The following is a 19816-nucleotide window of genomic DNA, read 5'->3' as shown; positions in this document are numbered from 1 at the left end:
TTTATTTATGCTACAGGTTCGGATTTTATCAGAGTCTTGAAACTCGTTTACGTTCACAGCCCATTGTAAAACTTAAAGATTCGGTTAAGTTACCGCACCAAAGAGTTATATAATTACACGACATGGTAAAAATATGCAAAATGTCGCGAATCCATGCCACATCTACCATAATCAATCCGATAACTATTGCGGTCAACTGTCAAAATTGTAAAATTACTCTACTTACGAATCCCTGGCTTTGCTTGGAATTTTCAAGCTATCCAAACCTCGTAAATCAACTCAAAATGCCTTTCTTGTGGATCGGGGATTTTCCAGTCACTGTATTCGACTTCTGCTGACTCATATACGGAGGGAAATTAATTTATATAAAAACTGCGTAACGGTGATACCGCATTAACTATTCACTTGTGACATAACAACAAAATGAACATTTACAATCGTTTATTAAAAGCCTTGGTAATGAGCAATAACGAGCGCAATTAAATGAATCGCATTACCTATTCACTTGTGACATAACAACAAAATGAACATTTGCAATCGTTCATTAAAAGCTTTGGTAATGAGCAATAACGAGCGCAATTAAATGAACCCTTAGTTCAGAAGCTAACGTTACTTACTTCTACTCTATGCGATCTCGTAGCCCACTTCAGAAACTTGCCCAGACGCTAATTCATTCAAAATCAGCCCGTTTGTTATTTCTAACCAACGTTTTTAAGCCATGCTAACTTCAAACTTAAACATCAAAGCTCGTCTCTAGCACAAAAATCTTAACATCATTAATATTCACAATAAAATAGATAAATTGGTACACGTACATTTCGCTGCTGCCGTATATGTCAATCAATTTAATTGATGACTGCTAGCATTATATTTTTAAAGAGCGAACATATAACCCAAATGGGAGACAACAGTATTTAAATTTTACAGGATTTGTTATAATCTCTTGTAATTACAGCTATTCATTCATTAGTTGGATGTTCATTTTTGAGAACGACGTTAAATTTAGGATTTCTAACTTCACAGGATTTAATTTTCGGCTTATGTTACAATGAGTCAATGACCTTTTTGATTTAGAACCTTAATGTTCTTCATCATAGGTAATTTAATTATAACGACAGGTATATTAGTTATAACGACTTTTCTCAGTGAGCGGGATCAGTGCCCACTGACGTATGAGCGGTGGCGATCAAGCACCGCGGTACATGTGCATCCTACCAATTTAACTAATTTACTTTCCGATTTTTATCTCTTACTTTCTTCTTTTTACTTTCTTCTTTTATCTCTTTCTGATTTTTATCTTTTTTATTTATTTTGATCTTACATCTTTATAAAGATCAAAATGGCTATGTTCTACATGGGAACATGCTAGTTCGTTGGCAATAATTGTAGCAAAATCACCAGTTAGATGGCCATTCGCTGTATTAATTATGCAGTATTATTAATAAGATGACTCAACTTATAGTCTGGCGATCCTATTAGATGCCTTGACAGTTGCTGTTGGNGACTGCCATCGACAGTCGCTGCCACATCGCTGCCACCTTCTCACGACACTGCTGATTTGTAGAACGCTCGCACACGCCCTCAGCTGAAGCACAGCGCCGGCCCTTTCGTAGTCGCTCGTAGTCGCCCTCAGCTCTGCATGTTCGTACTGGATTCCAAAGATCGCAAAAAAATTTCAAGGACGCTTCAAATTTCTCTGCGTCAGTCATAGGTTCAAATAAGAAAATCTTGACGTTGCAGGTAAACACCAAAACGCGCCAGTCATAAGTTGAATATACAGTTTTCGGCTGCTGTAATAGTGTGATTAGTAGATGAAGGTCTTCTTGGATTCCGTTGATCACACGTTTTAATGTGTATAAACATAGCAGAAACGATCCGTTGAAAGGCTTGACCGCACGAAAATAACTATGCGACAGTGTTGCTATAGTCACAAATACTTCACTCCACCGTATTTAAAGTCTCACAATTATAGTCAAGCAGTCGAATTTCACTTTTAGGAAAACACGGCTATTATCGCATTATTCGGGTGCCACTTGTCCGTCTTGATAGATTATTGATTATTGTTGCACCTCGTGACTGGAGAGATTATCTGTATAAAGGGTGGTATTATGTGAGAGTTAAAACAGATATAAGCGAGTGCTAGCCAGGCAGGCAGAGCACTCTAGCGACGCTTTACATCGCGGAGCGCTTATCAACTACTGCGGGGGCCTTATTTAAGGTTGCTAGCCCTTATATATAGCCTTCGCTTCCGCCCACAACTAAGGTCTTGATCGCGTTATTTATCACGTGTCTTTCAGATGCTGTCTCATGTCATCAATCTCTATCAGGTCAAGTAAATATTACGTCTCAATTACATACAATTATAATGAGACGCCAGATTGACAGGACAATTAAACAATTTGGACGGATTTGCAGTACATAGACCGGTACTGGGTGAGTGGCTACTTTAAAGACTGGGACACTGAGTACTGGTTTTGGCTCGACGGTCCCTCGATCCCTATGAGAGTTCCGTTGTGGGGGCAGGTCAGATGGCTGATGACAGATTTTTAGAACTGGTAGGGACTCTAATAACAAGAAATCAATAGTAGCGCGGATGGTTCCAATTTATTCACTAATCGATTCATCCTTACCCCTATAACAAATTTATTAGAACGCGAATTAACATGTGTTGCATAAACGATTATTTCTTCATTGACTACATATTTAATTAGGAAAATCTGTAAACTAGCATCTTTTGTAAACAAACTGTCAGTACGACATCATCGGTATTCATTACGATAATTCTAATTTATAAGACGAAAGTCTTTGTCTGTACTTACCTCTAGAAAAAAAATAACGGATAATAAATATTATTTCTCAAGCATCATCATATCTATCAAATTGACTGATATTTTTTCTCTAGGTTAGTTTTACGTCGGAGAATTGCTCCTCGGCAACCCGCCAGTCGAGCGGTGTCTGGAACTCGGTTATGAATATCGGCATCGGTTCAACGATCTTGACTGCCTAGAGTTGCGCCCGCGGCTATGCATGGCATCTCCAGTTGAATGACTATGTAAATGTGAGAAAATCAAATTTTCGTGGTATAATCATATTTGATTAGTTCAATGATTCAGAGCAATACCATTCAAAAGTAAATAAACTCGTGCACAAGAGACCACAAGAAAATATATCGTAATCTGGATTTAAATCAGGGCATCATTGCATATGTCAGCATTCTCTAAACAAATTCGAAATAGAATGTAGGTAATGTACGCCAAAAACATGTATTTGCTCATAATTACACGTATTGCAAAAAAAATTTTGGTGCTGCTCTTGACGCTTCATCTGTGAGCCCTTCGATCTGTTGTACCCTAGGATTATTTTGCTTGAACCTACCCTTAACTATTATATTTTGATACAAGATTAATTTCAGAGTAAATTATTATACAAAATAATAAAATTTTTACATAATAGAATCAATTTCGTATTCGATTAATCAGGTTTCGTCTCCCCTCTCCCGGTCGGCCAACTCCATTTCATTCACAGCCGTTCTATACCCGCAAGTTTGTGAGTCTGCGACAGAATTTGACGGAACGTGAAACTTTACAATACTCGACACAGTCTTTAACTTGTGATTTTCTCAATTTTTCGACTTGTTTTTGATTCTTCCAATGTACAATGACATGACAGAGAGGAAAAAACTAGTCGGAAACGCCGCTAGTTCTGCTAGGCAAAATGCAAAGACCGAGTCATAAAAAGTGCGAGAAGAATTTTGAAAATTTGCTAGCTTTTCCTGGCCAACATGCATCGATGATTCAATAGTCACCTGTAAGCTCTGTGGGTATTTCATTTGCAACAGTTGTGTGAAGTTGAGCAATGCAGAAAGAGCAGTTACTCGAAGAAACGAGGTAGTGCACTGGCATTGTCAGGACTGTCAGCAATCAGCACATTGTGAAGTAAGAAGCGAAAAACTTTGTGGAAGAGAAGGGATCTTCCATGTCCACAGGCTTTAGAGCCGAAAAGGAAGAGACTCACATGAAAGAGCTGGGCTTGTTTCGTTTAGAATTAAGCTCGTTACGGACAAAGGTAGTAGAAATTGAAGCTCATTTTATAACAAAAATAAAATAACGATAACCTAGAGCAGTGGTTCCTAAATTTTTTCAGCCTGGCGTCCCCTTTGGCTCCCCAGTGAATCTCTGGCGGTCCCCCCTCCCGACAGACACATATAAAAACAAACACCTCTTTCTTGATATTTAGTATGCTGCAATTATAAAAGAGAAAGGTTCAACACAAATGTGTATTTCACAAATAGAACCCCATTTAATAAACCAATATATTTTTTACAGTTTTAACTGTTTCAGCACTAGAAATTCAGGACGGCTTGGACAAATTTACGGCCGGACTCGTGGTTGGTCTCGCGGCCGGTCTCACGGCCAATCTCCAAATTCAGTGACCAAGGAATATCTCCCAAACTAAAGAACGCAGCTCTATAAAAATTGGAACACGTATTCATTAGGACCTAACGGTGATGGCACTTCTTCGCAGACAAGTGAGAGAGTTACTGCTGACTCTGCGTTCATCGCTGATTGTTGTGGTAAGGTCCTCAGCTTTTGTGTGAATACATCGGCAAGAGGCTACGACCGGAAGACGCTGCCAACTGTAAACCGCTGCTGGTGAGTGTGAATCGGAACAAAGTCATATATAATCACGTATCTCGATATTCTTTAAAATTTCTGGTTAAGTAGAAATCTACTTAATCGCCTCAGCACAAATTGGCTAGGAACTACTTTACCGTAGATAGCATGGAAGTTCGTGCGAATCATAGTTTTGTTATCGCCAATTGCAATCGCATCCATGTGGCGTATTTGAGCGCCGTTCCCACGTACATCGATGGGGCTACGTGCAAACAAATTACATACACGCTGACGTGATTTCATCGTAAGAGCTGCAGTGACGTTGTGTCATCACAAGAGCTGCTGTGACGAGGTCACATCATTAGAGCTGCTGTGACGAGGTCTCATCATGTGAACTTCAGTGACGTGGTTTCATAATATGAGCTGCAGTGACGTGGTCTCATCATAAGAGCTGTAGTGCATGGTTACCATTTAGTAGGATATAGTAGGTATAGTTTTTCATAATAAAAATTAACTTTCATCGTCGTGGCACTTTTTTAGCTCGGTAACGTTGATGCACCCAGCACAAGAGTTCACGGAATCGTTCCACAAGTTTTTTTTTTAAACTGAGCGCATTTCATTTTCACATTAATAATTTGCCTTCGTCCTTTCCATTGATAATGTTAGGGAACATCTTCAATTTGATCAAATCAGTAATTATCATTTGGTCGTAACAATTTGTCAACTGTGATTTAGAGTTCTCGGCATTTTAGGTTCTGTATAGAACCGGGATTTATTCATTTTTGGTTAAGAGATCGAGAGGAATACAAGATCACGACGTAATTATACAGTCATATGTTACCAAATATATTATGAACACTTATGCGTATCTGAACTGAAACCTTTGCATGACGGTATTCGCGATACAATGAAAAAGACTTACTGCGCAGTTTCCCAGAAATATTAGAAGCGTGGGAATCACCGCAATCTGTGCAGGCCAATATTGAAGTAGCTACAGTGGCCTCTCCTTCAGTGGCTGCCAAGGTGAGGTCGGAAAAGCACAACAATCAAGTGTCAGGGTGCAAGAATTGGTAGTTGTCCCATTACATCTCCGATATTATCGACTTCTTCAATATTTCCAGGTAAATCTACATTTTACATTGGCTTTTATTCCTATGCGAACGTACTCAGCATTGAAAATTTTTAATTATCATGAAATGGGGAGAGCACTATATCATATGAGTAATATATCTGTTGAGAATATTTTATTAAGTTCAATCATTACAAAAAAATTGTTCTGATGTTTTTGAGAATTCTTTCTTATAAAAAAATTCACAAATACGACAAGTTCATTGGAAGCCGTGAATTAGTGTACCCATTTAGTTAACCCTGGTGTCACACTTTAATGCATCGATGAGATCGATCGCATTGCGTTTTAACTGTACATTATTTAAATAACATGATACGGCTGCAATTTCTTCCCCAGGTAATAATTCTCACTGAACCGCGATGTGGCAAACTCGTCTAGCCACGGCATCACTGCTTCTGGTCGTTGGTAAGAAGGCTTCGGACCAGCACTTGCTTCAGTTCAATTCAAATTTTGTTTTAAAATATTTTTTCTACTTTGCGAAATAATTTAATCTGATCGATAAAAACAAAGTTTTGGCGCAAAACATAGCTATGTTTTTGCAATTTCAATCGTAAACTTTAAAGTTTTTCAATATTCATACAGTGCCTAGCTGTAAAAATAGTACTATGAAAGCACATGATAAGTCAAGCCTTTCACGCTGAAATTATGCACTTATATGATCATCCCCTCATGGGTGACTTCTGGCGTGTGTCTGTGCTTGCCAGAAGTCCTATGGGATTTCGTGCTCCTAGGGGGATTGTTCCTGAGCGCCCCACCGCTGAGCTCGCGGTGTCTGACTGCAGGTCTCAGTTGTGGGGTTAAGTTATTATGTAGGCAGGATTCCTTACATTAAGTTATTATGTAGGCAGGATTCCTTACATTTCCCTTCTCTGTCTCTCTCGTGCGGGCGACCGACGCCCCGTGTAGGCGACTTCTTGTTTGAGTGTCTTAGTTTGTGTTGCTTTTCACCTGTTCCTCCTTGTCACTTCGTCTCTTTGAGATGCCAACGCTGCTTATTTAGAGCCAGCTTAATTAAGCGGGTTGGATATTTGAGACCTTTCGCTCCTTGTGAGCTATGATAAATTTTAGACTTTGAATGACTGAGACCTTCCGCCTTGCTGACGATATTATCTTTTGACCTTCGATGCGAAATAACCTGATAGCTGACGCGCTAGAAAACCGTGCTGCTAATACATCTCTCAATTATTGATCTATCAATGCATTTTACTGGCAATCATTTGATCGTTTCGATCTAATTCTACGCATTAAATTCATCATCCCAGCTAAACCATCTGATCATTTGGATTTTTTATTTATATAAACTAAATCGATAAATTCAGCGCACGCACTGAATTGCCCTGAGAATTACGATGACATCGGAAGCGGCTGCGTGCTCGCCCCGCTGGAGTTTTTGCCCGCGCTCGAGGCCCAGAGCCTCTGTCACGAATTACGTACCCTTACCCTTACGTACCCTTAGGGTACGTACACAGTGAAAGCAGGTTGCCAGCGTGCTGGTTACCTGCTGAGGCTGGCGCCTGGAACAAGCGCTAGTGGGTGTTCACAGAGGAAGCAGGAAACCTGCTGCTACCTAATCAGTGCTCTGGGTGAGGAAGTGTATTATTAGTGTATTTTATTATTGTACTTTATTAGTGAACTTAATTGGTGCACAAGTGTATTTTATTAGTATTTTTTATTAGTGTATTTTGTTGGTGTATTTTATTAGTGTACTTTATTAGCATATTTTATTGGTGTATTTTTATTAGTGTATTTTTATTAGAGTATTTTATTGGTGTATTTTTATTAGTGTATTTTTATTAGTGTATTTTATTGGTGTATTTTTATTAGTGTATTTTATTAGTGTATCCATGTTTTTACAATAGGCTTATCTGAGGTACGAAATAATTCATAAGAAACAAAGAAAATGGAGAGTTTAAAGGTACAACTAATTAAAAAATGACCATATGCCAAGCAGGTTGAGCAGATTGCAAATCAATTCTCTCTCACTCAATCTATTGACTTTAGTGAATTTTTGTAGAGATTCCTAGAGGTCGCTTAATACACCGGAAGAAGTAACACCAGAATTAATGTTGCATGAGTTATTAACTAAAAGATTTAATCAATCCGATGAGTGTAAGAGAAAAAGGTGAATTCGCATTACGTGCCCTCACACATGTGGGCGCCGCATGTGCTCCAATACGCAAACCATATTCTACTCGATAATTGCCCATACAATAACGCTCAAGCTCCAACTGTAAAGGTTTAAATGCTTCTTTGATTCAAGTGCACATCAAAAACAGCTTTCAGTCTTACAGCTTATAAGTTCCAACAATGCGGGGGTATGTGAAGGTCTACCTCCCGCACCCCATCCAGGCAGAGCATTAGCCGTTGCAGCAATAGCAAGGTGCCAGTTTAAAACTAACAGAGAAGCAGCACGCAGTGAAGAGTGATCAATTCTTATCAAAAAGGTTGAATAGTTTTGTCTCCTTCAGAGAGATTTAAACGATTTGATTGTAATGACCATTGCACTTGTAGACATTGAACAGGATGACAATTAATATCTTGAGTGCTTGTGGAAGTGTTTTCTTGATTTCGAATTGTCTGGAGAATACTGTCTTCAAGCCCACAAAATAATTATGGCTCTAATAATAGAAATGTTCACCTTTGCGCATATGTCTGCTAGAGCGGCTATATAAGTAGCTCTTGCAGATATGCTTTAAGTTGAAATTTCCAAGCATCCCTAGGGTCGACAGCTTAATTATTGAAGATTGCAAAAGAACGTTCGTAATTTTCGGGTGCCTCTGAAAACTAGTCCAGGGGCCGTATTATCAAAATTTCGTAACTTTTTGTACTTCCGACAAAAAGTTACGTGTTACGTAAGTGCACCCTAATTTTGGCATTATCAAAACATTCGCACGTAAGACTTAGCTAAAAGCGTACTATCAAAACCATCTGGCCAACTGACCAATCAGAGGCTTTGGATTTGTTTACATTCTGTGAACTTCGATGCCGGGAATCGATGCCTTCGATGGTATCGACTATCGAATGCTGTCTGTCGGTATTGCTCCTTGTTGGCCCAGAAAAAGCCGTTCTAAAATAGTTGTGAACTCTTTTTAATAAACACCGTGAGTTGAAGAAGAAATCTGTGTACGGAGCTAAAAATTATGGTTGGCAGAGATATAAAGTACCGACAAGAAGGAATGAATGAATTGAATTTTTGAAAATGAATGAAGAAATTTGTGAACATTTTTGAAAAAATTAATTGAATTTTTTTCCAGTATCACTGTTTAGCACGATCACATATTTTGATCGTGCAAATGTTGCACGATCAAGTAGTGGACCCATCACAAGTAGAGCCATCATTCTATGCGTGTATAATCCGCGCTGTCGGATTGTTGACAAAATTCTATCACAAGTCAAGGTGTTGCTACTTGCTAGTAAATCAATAGTTTCCTATCGCTTTAAAAGAAACTCTAAACTTGTGCGGAACTCCACTTACGACAACTCCGAGCAGGCGTACAGTTACGTTACGTATCTTCCCGCGCAAATGTTTTGATAATACCACCTCTAGAGTTACGTCATCAAGTCAGCACTTACGCCACTCGTAAGTCGATTTTGCGTACTTACGAAGTTTTGATAATACGGCCCCAGTGCGGTACAAGAACGTTCGAGCTGCCTTAACCGTCGTGTCAATGTGAACTATAGCGTACAAGGAGGCAGGGAGAACGTGTTTAAACGGGATCCCATTTGTGAGCAACTTATTTGATTTTACATTGCTATTTCACATTACTATTGTATATTCTGCCATAATTTTGGTTATCAATCCAGGAATTTAGAGTGCAGTTGATAATTTGAAAGCTTGAAATGAATTTCATTTTAGAGCTCAACTCTTCAAATGCAGAAAAAATCGTTGACTCCTGTGAAGTGTGATCGGGTAGCTGCTTACTGCAATCAAGCTACTGCGGTAACTTGAATTTGTTAAGATTAACACTCAATTTTCTATTGTGTTGTCTTCCTTAAATTATGACGTATTTGACTGGAAAATTTTAATTGTGAAGGAAAATTGGTTAGTTTTTCCTTCAAGTATTTCTTATGATGTAGTTGTATAGTGTATCTTTCACCATCAATTTTTTGAGAACACAGCAATTTTACGATGCAAGTTCTTCTTTCGACAACAATAGAAGATTTCAGCTTAAGGAATATGTTCTGCATCAGTTGTTATTTGATCGGCTTACGCACGTATCCCTCAGGTTCTAATCTTTAATCCATCGCTCCAACTAGATAAATTTGTGGAACAGGAGATTGTGAATTTAGAGAACCGATTTGAGTTTCTTGGTTAGGCCAGGCTGTCGTCGTCGGCTTCAAAGCCTCATTGTAATTAAATGTATGTATTCCTCGGATTCAATTACATTAGTGCTGTATAACGTACCGTAGTATCATTAGGTTAGTTACTGCAGTCGAGCATCATTATTAATTTGTTCTTTGTTTATTGTTAATTGGAATTTTTTAACATAGTTTCTGGAAATTGTTTATTCCGGTATCGAAAACATTATATACATATATTATTCCTGTTTCAAACTCGTGTTTACTTGCCACTTGCTTCATTGTGTCGAGATGATACATGTCTAGTCTGCTCATATACATATATAGCGTTCAGCGATTCAAATGCCCCCTCCCTTCCTCCCATAAAGGACGAAAGGGAGGGGCATTTTTAACGCATTTTCAGATTGGGCCGCGTCTGTCTCGAGCGTATCAGGTACCAAATACGCGCGCCCCGCAGTCGCCCCAAGGTTATCAAGGAATAGGCCGGCTCCTAATCAGGTTCTTATTTCCCTTGTACAACCAGAACCCAAAGCGGACATAAAGCCGCTAATTTACACAACTTGGCGAGCTTGGGGCGTCCTTGAGCCAGCGGCTGACCGGAATCAAAACTTTGATAGCGTATGAACGAGGTTACAGAGGTTAATTGAAGCTCTAGAAGAAAAATAATATGTCTTCTAACCTCTAACTTCTAATGAAACTATATATAAAGGGGATGAAAATAAATGATAAATAAAAATGATAAAATGAAACTATATATAAATTAACTATATCTAACTTGATGTTAGGGAACCCTTTGGTTCCCTAACATCGTTGATACGTTACTTCACGAGCCGCGTTGGACGCCTAATTTATACGAGCTTACTTGTCGGTCATCCAAGTGACATTTAGGGCTTGACTCTATATATGTTTAGCAATTATTTATTTTGTAATGATATAAAATTTAAATTAAAATTTCTTACATTAAACCAGGTAGGTAAATCTTCAACATTATATTTCCAGCATTGTTCTCTAAACAGTATTGTTTTTACCAACGAACACCGGTCTCATCAATTTTAAATTAATTTAAAAATCACATTTTTGTACCATGTAGCGTGCTGCAACATTTACGAATTATGGCGTAATCATTATTCGTATTGAATTTACATGATAATTTACTCTTACTTACCAAACAATGTCATCATTAAGACAAACACATATATAAATCTGACTAGGTATTTACAAAGCGAAACAAATATGAAACTTTCCGAGTATTTTGCTAATAAATAAATTCATCAACTGAACGGAACAGTGACTAATGAACTTATGAATAATCGTGAAATATATCAGTGCTCATGATCATAATAAAATCGCAACCATCTACAAGATTGATTTATGTCATATTAATGTCATATAGGCTCTTGATCCATTTCAAAGCTCATGCTCAGAAGGGTTGCTAAAACATGTATGAATATTATACAGTATTTAGTCAGTGGTGTCAGTATTCGAAATTGGACTATGTTTGGTGTGGCGAAGATTCTAGACATCTAAGAAATTTTTTTCAGCCGGCTGAAGTTATAGAACCTGCAACTCATTGCCACTATCTTGCTACACCATAAGCACCCGGCGACCTTGACGATTTCGTCTAGAAATTTTTCTGTGAGCGTGGGCTTCAGTACTGCATCTCGCCTCTTCAATCTCAGCTAATTTAACATTTAACCAATTAGCCATCATCACGAACGTAAAATTTTTTATTCACTTTGACCGTTAAAAAACGTCCCACTTCAAATGGAAGGAATGTACAAGAAAGGCTTCAATCTCTTTCATAATCATTAAATCTTCTCTAATAATTGCAGGAAGCACATAAGCTCTTTTTAAGAGAGCTGAGGATCTAAAGGAGAGTAATTGAGACTGAGAGATGTGTTACAAAAATCTGCTTCCTTACGCACAACTGATCTTGAACACAGTTGAACTTATCAGCGATCTGCGCAGATACACGTGATCAAACTTTTAATGACTGCATCTAAAGAATGTACTGTGCAGAAATTCAACCTTTGGAGAATACAATGTTTTCGTCCCTACTGATGTCTGCCAGTCTCATTCTAAATATAAATTGAAAAACGTGTTGTAGAAAGGACTAAATGGTCTATAAGCTGAGATTGCAGCATAGTCTTTATTCCACCTGAGAAGTTGGTCTTGGTCTTTCTTGCATGATAACAAAAACTTGGCCACAAGCCTGCCTCGAAACAACAAAACAATATACTAATAACAGAACATTTAAGTCTAAAGTGCCAATTGCGGCATACATGGTCGGGGCCAAGGCGCTGCAGGCAGCTCTTCTGATTTCGCCGTAATTTAAGCGATGGAACATCTAGACTCGGAAAAAGCAAGAAACCTCAAGCATTTCTGTGGAAGAGAAAACTCTGAGTTTCTCACCTGCAAATGACTTACTTGCAATCCTATTTAGATCAGAGAAGCAACTTTTGGCTCATTGGGGAAAATTAATTTCATGTGTTCACTTAAGTCACCTCTGACTTAAAAATTAAAATTTCAATTTAAGATAAATATAAGTTCTGATGAATGCCACTCACTACACGCTACTCATGCTATAAATTAGAGGGAAAAACATTTATATTATAACCAGGTAGCTAAATCTTCAACGTTATATTTCCAGCATTGTTCTCTAAACAGCATTGTTGCGACCCACGAACCCTGGTCTCTTAAATTTTAAATACATTGAAAAATCACATTTTTGTACCATGTAGCGTGATGCATCATTTGCGAATTATGGCGTAATCATTATTTGTATTTAATTTACATGACAATTTACCTTTACTTGCCAAACAATGTCATCATAAAGACAAACATATATTTAAATCTGACTAGGTATTTACGAAGCGAAACAAATCTGAAATTTTTCGTGTAAATTGTAAATAAATAAATTCATAAACTAAACGGAACAATAATTAGTGGACTTATGAATAATCGTTTAATATATCAGTGCTCATGATCATAATACCATCAAAACCATCTAAAGAATTAATTTATGTGATTATAATGACATATAGGCTGTAGATCCATTCCAAAGCTCATGCTCAGAATGGTTGTTAGAATATGCATGAATATTTTACAGTATATAGTCAGTGGTGTCAGTATTAAAAATTGGACTATGTTTGGTGTGGCGAAGATTCTAGACATCTCAGAAATTTTACAGCTAGCTGAAGTTATAGAACCTGCAACTTGCGGCCACTATCTTGCAACACCATAAGCTACCTTGCCGATTTAGACTAGAAATTTTTTCTGTGAGCGTTGGTTTCAGTCCTGCGTCTCACCACTCCAACCTTAGCTACTTTAACATTTAACCAATTAGCCATCATCACGAATGTCGAATTTTTTATCCACTTTGAATGTTAAAAAACGTTCCACTTCAGATGGAAGGAATACGCAAGAAAGGCTTCAATCTCTTTCATAATTATTAGATTTTCTCTAATATTTGCAGGAAAGCATATAAGCTCCTTCTAAGAGAGCTGGGGATCTAAAGGAGAATAATTGAGAGAAAAGTATTTACAAAAATCTGCTTCATTACACACTACTGAACTTGAACACATTCGAACTTATCGGCGATCTGTTGAGATAGTTACGTTAGACATACGCTTAGTAAGCCAAAAATGCATTTCAACTTATTTAGAATACCACATTGTTAGGATAAAATCAAAAGTTGTGCAGAAAAAGCCAAGCTTTACTATGGATGCAGTGGGAAAGATAAGTATTTAGTCAGTCACCAATTGTGCAAGTTCACCCACTTAAAATGATCAGAGAGGCCTGCAATTGACATCATAGGTAGACCTCAGCTATGAGAGACAAAATGTAAAAAAATGTGAGAAAATAATTTTGTCGGAGTTTTAAAGACGTTATTTGCAAATAATGGTGAAAAATAAGTATTTGGTTAATAACAAAAGTGCATCTTCAAAACTTTATCGTATATCCTTTGTTGGCAATGACAGAGGTCAAATGTTTTCTCTAAGTCTTTGCAAGGTTGTTACACACTGTTGCTGGCCTGTTGGCCCATTCCTCCATGCAGATATCCTCTAGAGCAGTGATGTTTTGGGGCTGTCGGCGAGCAACACGGACTTTCAACTCCCTCCAAAGGTTTTCGATGGGTTGAGATCGGGAGACTGACTAGGTCACTCCAGGACTTGGAAATGTTTCTCTCGAAGTCACTCTTTTGTTGCCCTGGCAGTGTGCTTGGGATCATTGTCATGCTGAAAGACCCAGCCACGTTTCACCTCCATTGCCCTTGCTGATGGAAGGAGGTTTGCACTCAAACCTCCTTCAAACAGCTTCCATTAATACAGGTTATGAATGGGGGAAAGTGAAGTCTCTTAAAAAAATAAGTTACAGGTCCGTGACAGCCATAAATCTTGATTGTTTGTAGGTGACCAAACACTTATTTTCCACCATCATTTGCAAATAACATCTTTAAAAGTCAAACAAAATGATTTTCTCAATTTTTTTTAACATATTCATATCTCATTGTTGAGGTCAACCTATGATGCCAATTACAGGCCTCTCTCGTCATTTTAAGTGGAAGAACTTGCACAATTGGTGACTGACTACTTATTTTCCCCACTGTAAACAAATTTCTAAGTTTAGGGGTTGCTTCGACAGTTCGACATTATATGCATGCAGGTGCTTGATTAGTTGTGTTTGACATTCAGTTACTAATTTATGTTAACCTCGTATAAAGAAAATCCCGCCTTTCAAAAAGAACTCTTTCGTTTTCTTTTCGAAAGCATAATTAATTTTTAAGTCCGCTCTGTTTCTAGTTAAGCCCTGGAAGTCGAATTGGGATTAACGTATAATATTTGCAACATATAATAAATCCACATATAAAAGCAAATCTTTTGGTGTTACAGGGAGTCGTGGATGATTGGCTAAATTGATTTAATCTTAACTCTACCAGACTCACTCACTTCATTATGTTTTTCAACTTCAAAGTATATTCGATGATTGCGAGTTGCGTGTTCTAAGTATTGTACCGTAGTGACTCGAATTTATATCTCGCACTGTCTTTTCTTGTGAATGTCGTAAATAATTTTATTAAACCTCCAAACTCGTGATCATCGATGCCTGTATTTATATCTAACTTTTTTATCTTGAACTCGCTTACTTATTTCGGATTTCATAAATTTCACTATTAAATAACTATACAAAATTCACTCAGTAAATCTTATCAATTTTTATTCACGAATAACCCTCGTGTAATTTCTGAATCATTAAAATTCAGTAAATGACGAAAATAATTTTACGTTCGGATCGTACCGTTAGATATTGTGAATTTTGTTTAGAATGGCCAGTGGGTAACCATTAGCCAGACGCGCTTAAGCGTCATTTTCTGTCTGCCGCCGTACGTGGAGTTAGGTGCTTGTACACGGGGATAGTAATAGCGGCTAGTAGATCAGAAAATTGCCAAATTTCTGCCGCTTGGTGTCTAAGCTTTCTTGCGGAATAGACACCAAGCGGCAGACATTTGGCAATTTTCTGATCTACTAGCCGCAAGTACTATACCCGTGTACAAGCAAGCTGCCAAGTCAACCTTTAGAATTAAAGTGAGATAATCGTGATTTAATATTGCCAGCATTATAACTGAATCACCATTCGTATCCCCTGTATTCTCTTAATGTTGTTATATTTTCGTTAATGTCGTGCCTGTATTTTTACGGCTACACCAGCCGTCAGGTACGAATAACATTGCAGGTGCAGCCGTCAGGTACGAATAACATTGCAGGTGCAGCATTCAGGTACGAATAACATTGCAGGTGCAGCCGTCAGGTACGAATAACATTGCAGGTGCAGCATACCTATACGTACAGATGTTGATTGGCGCCCTCATTCTTTAACCCTCAATAAACTCGCTGAATCTTCACAGTCATTACGCCAACCTACATAATACATATTCCACTAATTAATGAGGGGAGAGGGACGGCCGTTGTAAAATAAAATAATTCCAACCACCATGAGAAAACCTTCCTCTTTCTTCAATTATCACGGACCCTCTTTGTTTTCCTTTCCAATTATAATTTCCACAAGCATCTCCGTACACAAAATTAGTGTCGTCGGACTTTCTTTCATGGGTAAATAATATTCATTGAACACTAATGTCATGTGAAAAAATGGTGGTACGATCCTCAATAATTTTTTATGACGCTGCTTTCTGTGCAGTTAAGTCCTTATTTGCTAGCACTGTCAGTGCCGTATGTTCTATACAATCAGTGCCAATTAAATTATACTTCTCATGAGATCTGATTGAAAAACCACTTTAACGGAGTGAGTTCGCATGTTATACTAGAATACCTTATCTTTGAGCAGATATCAGTTGAATTTTGGAAGGTAGTCGAATTCAAAACTCTTGCTTCATTTACCCTCAATCAAATTTTCTTTATACCCAAAGAAAATGAGATTGATGGTAAACCGCTTTGAAGTTCTCTCCGTGAGGTGCTATACAAATTTTAATGACTTTTATTTGTTAGTATAGTATAGTATTTTCGGCATTAAAGAATAGGTCTGTCGCCGATTCTTGTATTTTTCTTAACTAGACTGGCCTTTTGATCAAGTCTTTTCAACGGACGGTAGGTTTAAAATCGTTTCAAGATTTCAGTTGTTCCGTATGACACGAGGCATTTCAAGACTATCCATATGCTCCTGCATGGCCGTGTCTAGTCTGTTCTTGAACGCGTTCATACTCGGAGCGTCAGCAATATCTTCAGGGAGGCTGTTCTACATGTCGGTGACTCGAAGCGAGAAGAAATGTTGTCGCATGGATGAGTGTTGCACCGCAGTTTTTTTAGTTTATAGCTGTGGCCCCTGGTGTTGGTTCTTGTTTCAAATTCTAGTAATCCTTCTGGGACCTTGCACAAATCATGAGTATACTTGTATACTTCAATTACAAACCATGAGTATACTTGTATACTTCAATGAGGTCACCACGCAGGAGACGATAACGAAGACTGGGAAGCTTCATAATCTTCAATCTTTCTTCATAAGACTTTCCTTTAAGCCAGGAATTATCCTTGTTGCTCGTCGTTGAACACTCTCAACTAAATTTTTGTCCTTTTCCAGTCTCGGTGACCACACAACGTTTCCAAACTCTGGGTTCGGGCGCACGACAGAGGTGAACAACAGCTTCATCATTTCTACATCTAGGTATTCGTAGGAGCGTCTGATCAGCCAAGCAGTTTATTGGGTTTATTAACTTGCGTTTCAGTATGCCTAGAAAATTTTACCTCCTTGTCGACACCAACTCCAAGATCTTTTTCCACGCAAGGCTTCTAAATCATAACCCTCTCGTTGCAACCATGTCTTCTCATACTGTAATCTCAATGTTCACTGTTCTTCCCGAGGTGAAGTACTTTACACTTGTCAGCATTGAAACACAGCTGTCACGCATCAGCACAGTCAACTAAACTATCAAGATCATTTTGCAGTTGCATTTTATTTGACGCATCCTTAACTGTATTATAAACTTTTTTGTCATCGGCATACATGAAACACACGCTTGACACTACTTCTGGTAGATCGTTTATAAAGGCGACAAGCAAAACAGGCCCAAGAACGCTTCCTTGTGTTACGCCACTGAACAGTTGCCCAGTCTGATATGGTTCCCTTAATGCTGACACGTGTCTTCTGCCTACTAGGAAATTCCTGATCCATTGGAGTACATTTCCCTCTATTCCAAAAGAATTCACTTTACGCAACAGCCGCTCATGCGGAACACTGTCAAATGCCTTGGCAAAATCGAGGTACACTGCATCCACTGGCACCCTTTCGTCCAGTAGGCGAGTCCAATTATTTAAGGTAGACAGGAGATTAATGGTGCATGATCTGCCAGCAAAAAAGCCATGCTGACGGTCTGATAGAAGATGGTTAACAGTTAAGCGGTCGATAATCGATAATCCTATCCCTCACAACCGATTCCATCATCTTACATACACTTGTGAAACTGACAGGACGGTAGTTGCTGGGGTTACTTCTGTCACCTTTTTTGAACAGGGGTGTCATTTGGGCTTCCTTCCAGTCGGCCGGCAAAGTGCCTTCGATTAAGGATTTTCGAAAGAATACTGTTAAAGGGCCGGCCAGGACGGTTGCTAATTCGTTGAGTAATCTAGGGTGGAAACCGTCTGATACAGATGACTTGTTGGGATTCAGGGAGACCAGGCGCTTGAAAACCTCTTCATGTATCTCAAAACTAGTTAACTTCGAGCCCACTAGTCGCTCCTCCATAGCTGGAATACTGTTCAAGTCCTCATCTGTGAAGACGCTGCAAAAGAATTGATTTAGAACATTGGCCTTGCTCTCTTCAGAAGATATCTATCGTTGATTTACATTCAGACCGGCAATACCGTCCCTTGTCTTTACACTTCGAAGTAGCATACAATTAATGTTTACCGGGAGTGCTGAAATGCAGGCAGAATATACCATCACTTAGTTCAACGTAACTTGAATTTAGGGGTCAAAATTTTTGTGAAATAGGCCTATTAGAACAGTGGGTGACTTTTTTGGTTTTACCAGCCATTATTCTTGGATTTTAAGCTTTAAGAAAGGAGAAGCTTGGTATAATCAACAATTAATTCTTTGTCAGGCATAGCAAATTTAATTTCAAGTGTACCGGTTTTCTGCACTCATGGGCTAATGAATTCTATTGAGGAACGGAGATTTTTGCTTCAAAGTGTGAAAATTATATGATATATTCTGCGATAAATTTTTGCATGGCTTCAAAAACACATAAGCAAAGTAACTACTCATATAATTTTCAATGTACGAGTATCTAATATGTTTTTGATTTCTAAGACTAAAAGTCTGCTATTATGGACATTGCGTACCATTTTTTCCTGAAAAAATATTAGACATGTCTACTTGAAAATAGCATTTAATCTATTAATTTCTGCTCAAATGCACTTGATATACAGCATTTTTTATGAACTGATTGGAATCATTGTTTGCTAAATTAAAAAGTTAGCCTGGCGTAACAGGTTAACCTGGCACTAACTCTGCATTGCAGGTTTACCGATCTCTGCCCGCGGGAACGACTGCAGCGTACCGTATATAAAAAATATACTACATTTTACTAATAGAATTTTTCATGCGTACATGAATTCTTTAATTCGCATAGAACGACACATATGCATTCGAGAAATAAGATGGCATTAATTAAATATTACCGCCATTCTTATGATAAAAAAAGTGCAAATCAACATTTATAGCATTCCTTTCTCCTCGTGACATGAAAATCTTCGTTTACATTATGCTGTAAACACGGCATTTATTCTATATTGCTCACATCTCATTCACACAATGCATTAAATATACAAAATACATACATCAAATCCTACGTGAACGTCCCATACATTATACGCGACTGCATTACTGGTTTATAATCCTAGAGCTTGAAATGCGTAAGAGCAATAACACGGCATATATTCTATATTAATCACATCCCAGCCTCACAATGCATTAAATATACAAAATACATACATCAAATCCTACGTGAACATCCCATACATTATACGCGACTGCATTACTGGTTTATAATCCAGGAGCTTGAAATGCGTAAGAGCAATAACACGGCATATATTCTATATTGCTCACATCTCATTCACACAATGCATTAAATATACAAAATACATACATCAAATCCTGCGTGAACATCCCATACATTATACGCGACTGCATTACTGGTTTATAATCCAGGAGCTTGGAATGCGTACGAGCAATGGCAGGAATTCGGAGCGCGGGAATTACT

The 19816-nt window shown here is 38.1% G+C and overlaps 1 long non-coding RNA gene across 1 annotated transcript; it reads left to right on the top strand.

Moving 5' to 3' along the window:
* Window positions 1–5622: 5622 nt before the first annotated feature.
* LOC108674631 lies at window positions 5623–7164 on the top strand. Its single transcript, XR_001931055.2, has 3 exons — window positions 5623–5734; window positions 6079–6147; window positions 7062–7164. It is a non-coding gene; the product is annotated as an uncharacterized LOC108674631 (long non-coding RNA).
* Window positions 7165–19816: the final 12652 nt, after the last annotated feature.

Source organism: Hyalella azteca, unplaced genomic scaffold, assembly GCF_000764305.2.
Source record: "Hyalella azteca isolate HAZT.00-mixed unplaced genomic scaffold, Hazt_2.0.2 contig11945, whole genome shotgun sequence".
Taxonomy (NCBI): domain Eukaryota; kingdom Metazoa; phylum Arthropoda; class Malacostraca; order Amphipoda; family Hyalellidae; genus Hyalella; species Hyalella azteca.
This window is presented reverse-complemented; position numbering and strand designations above follow the sequence as displayed.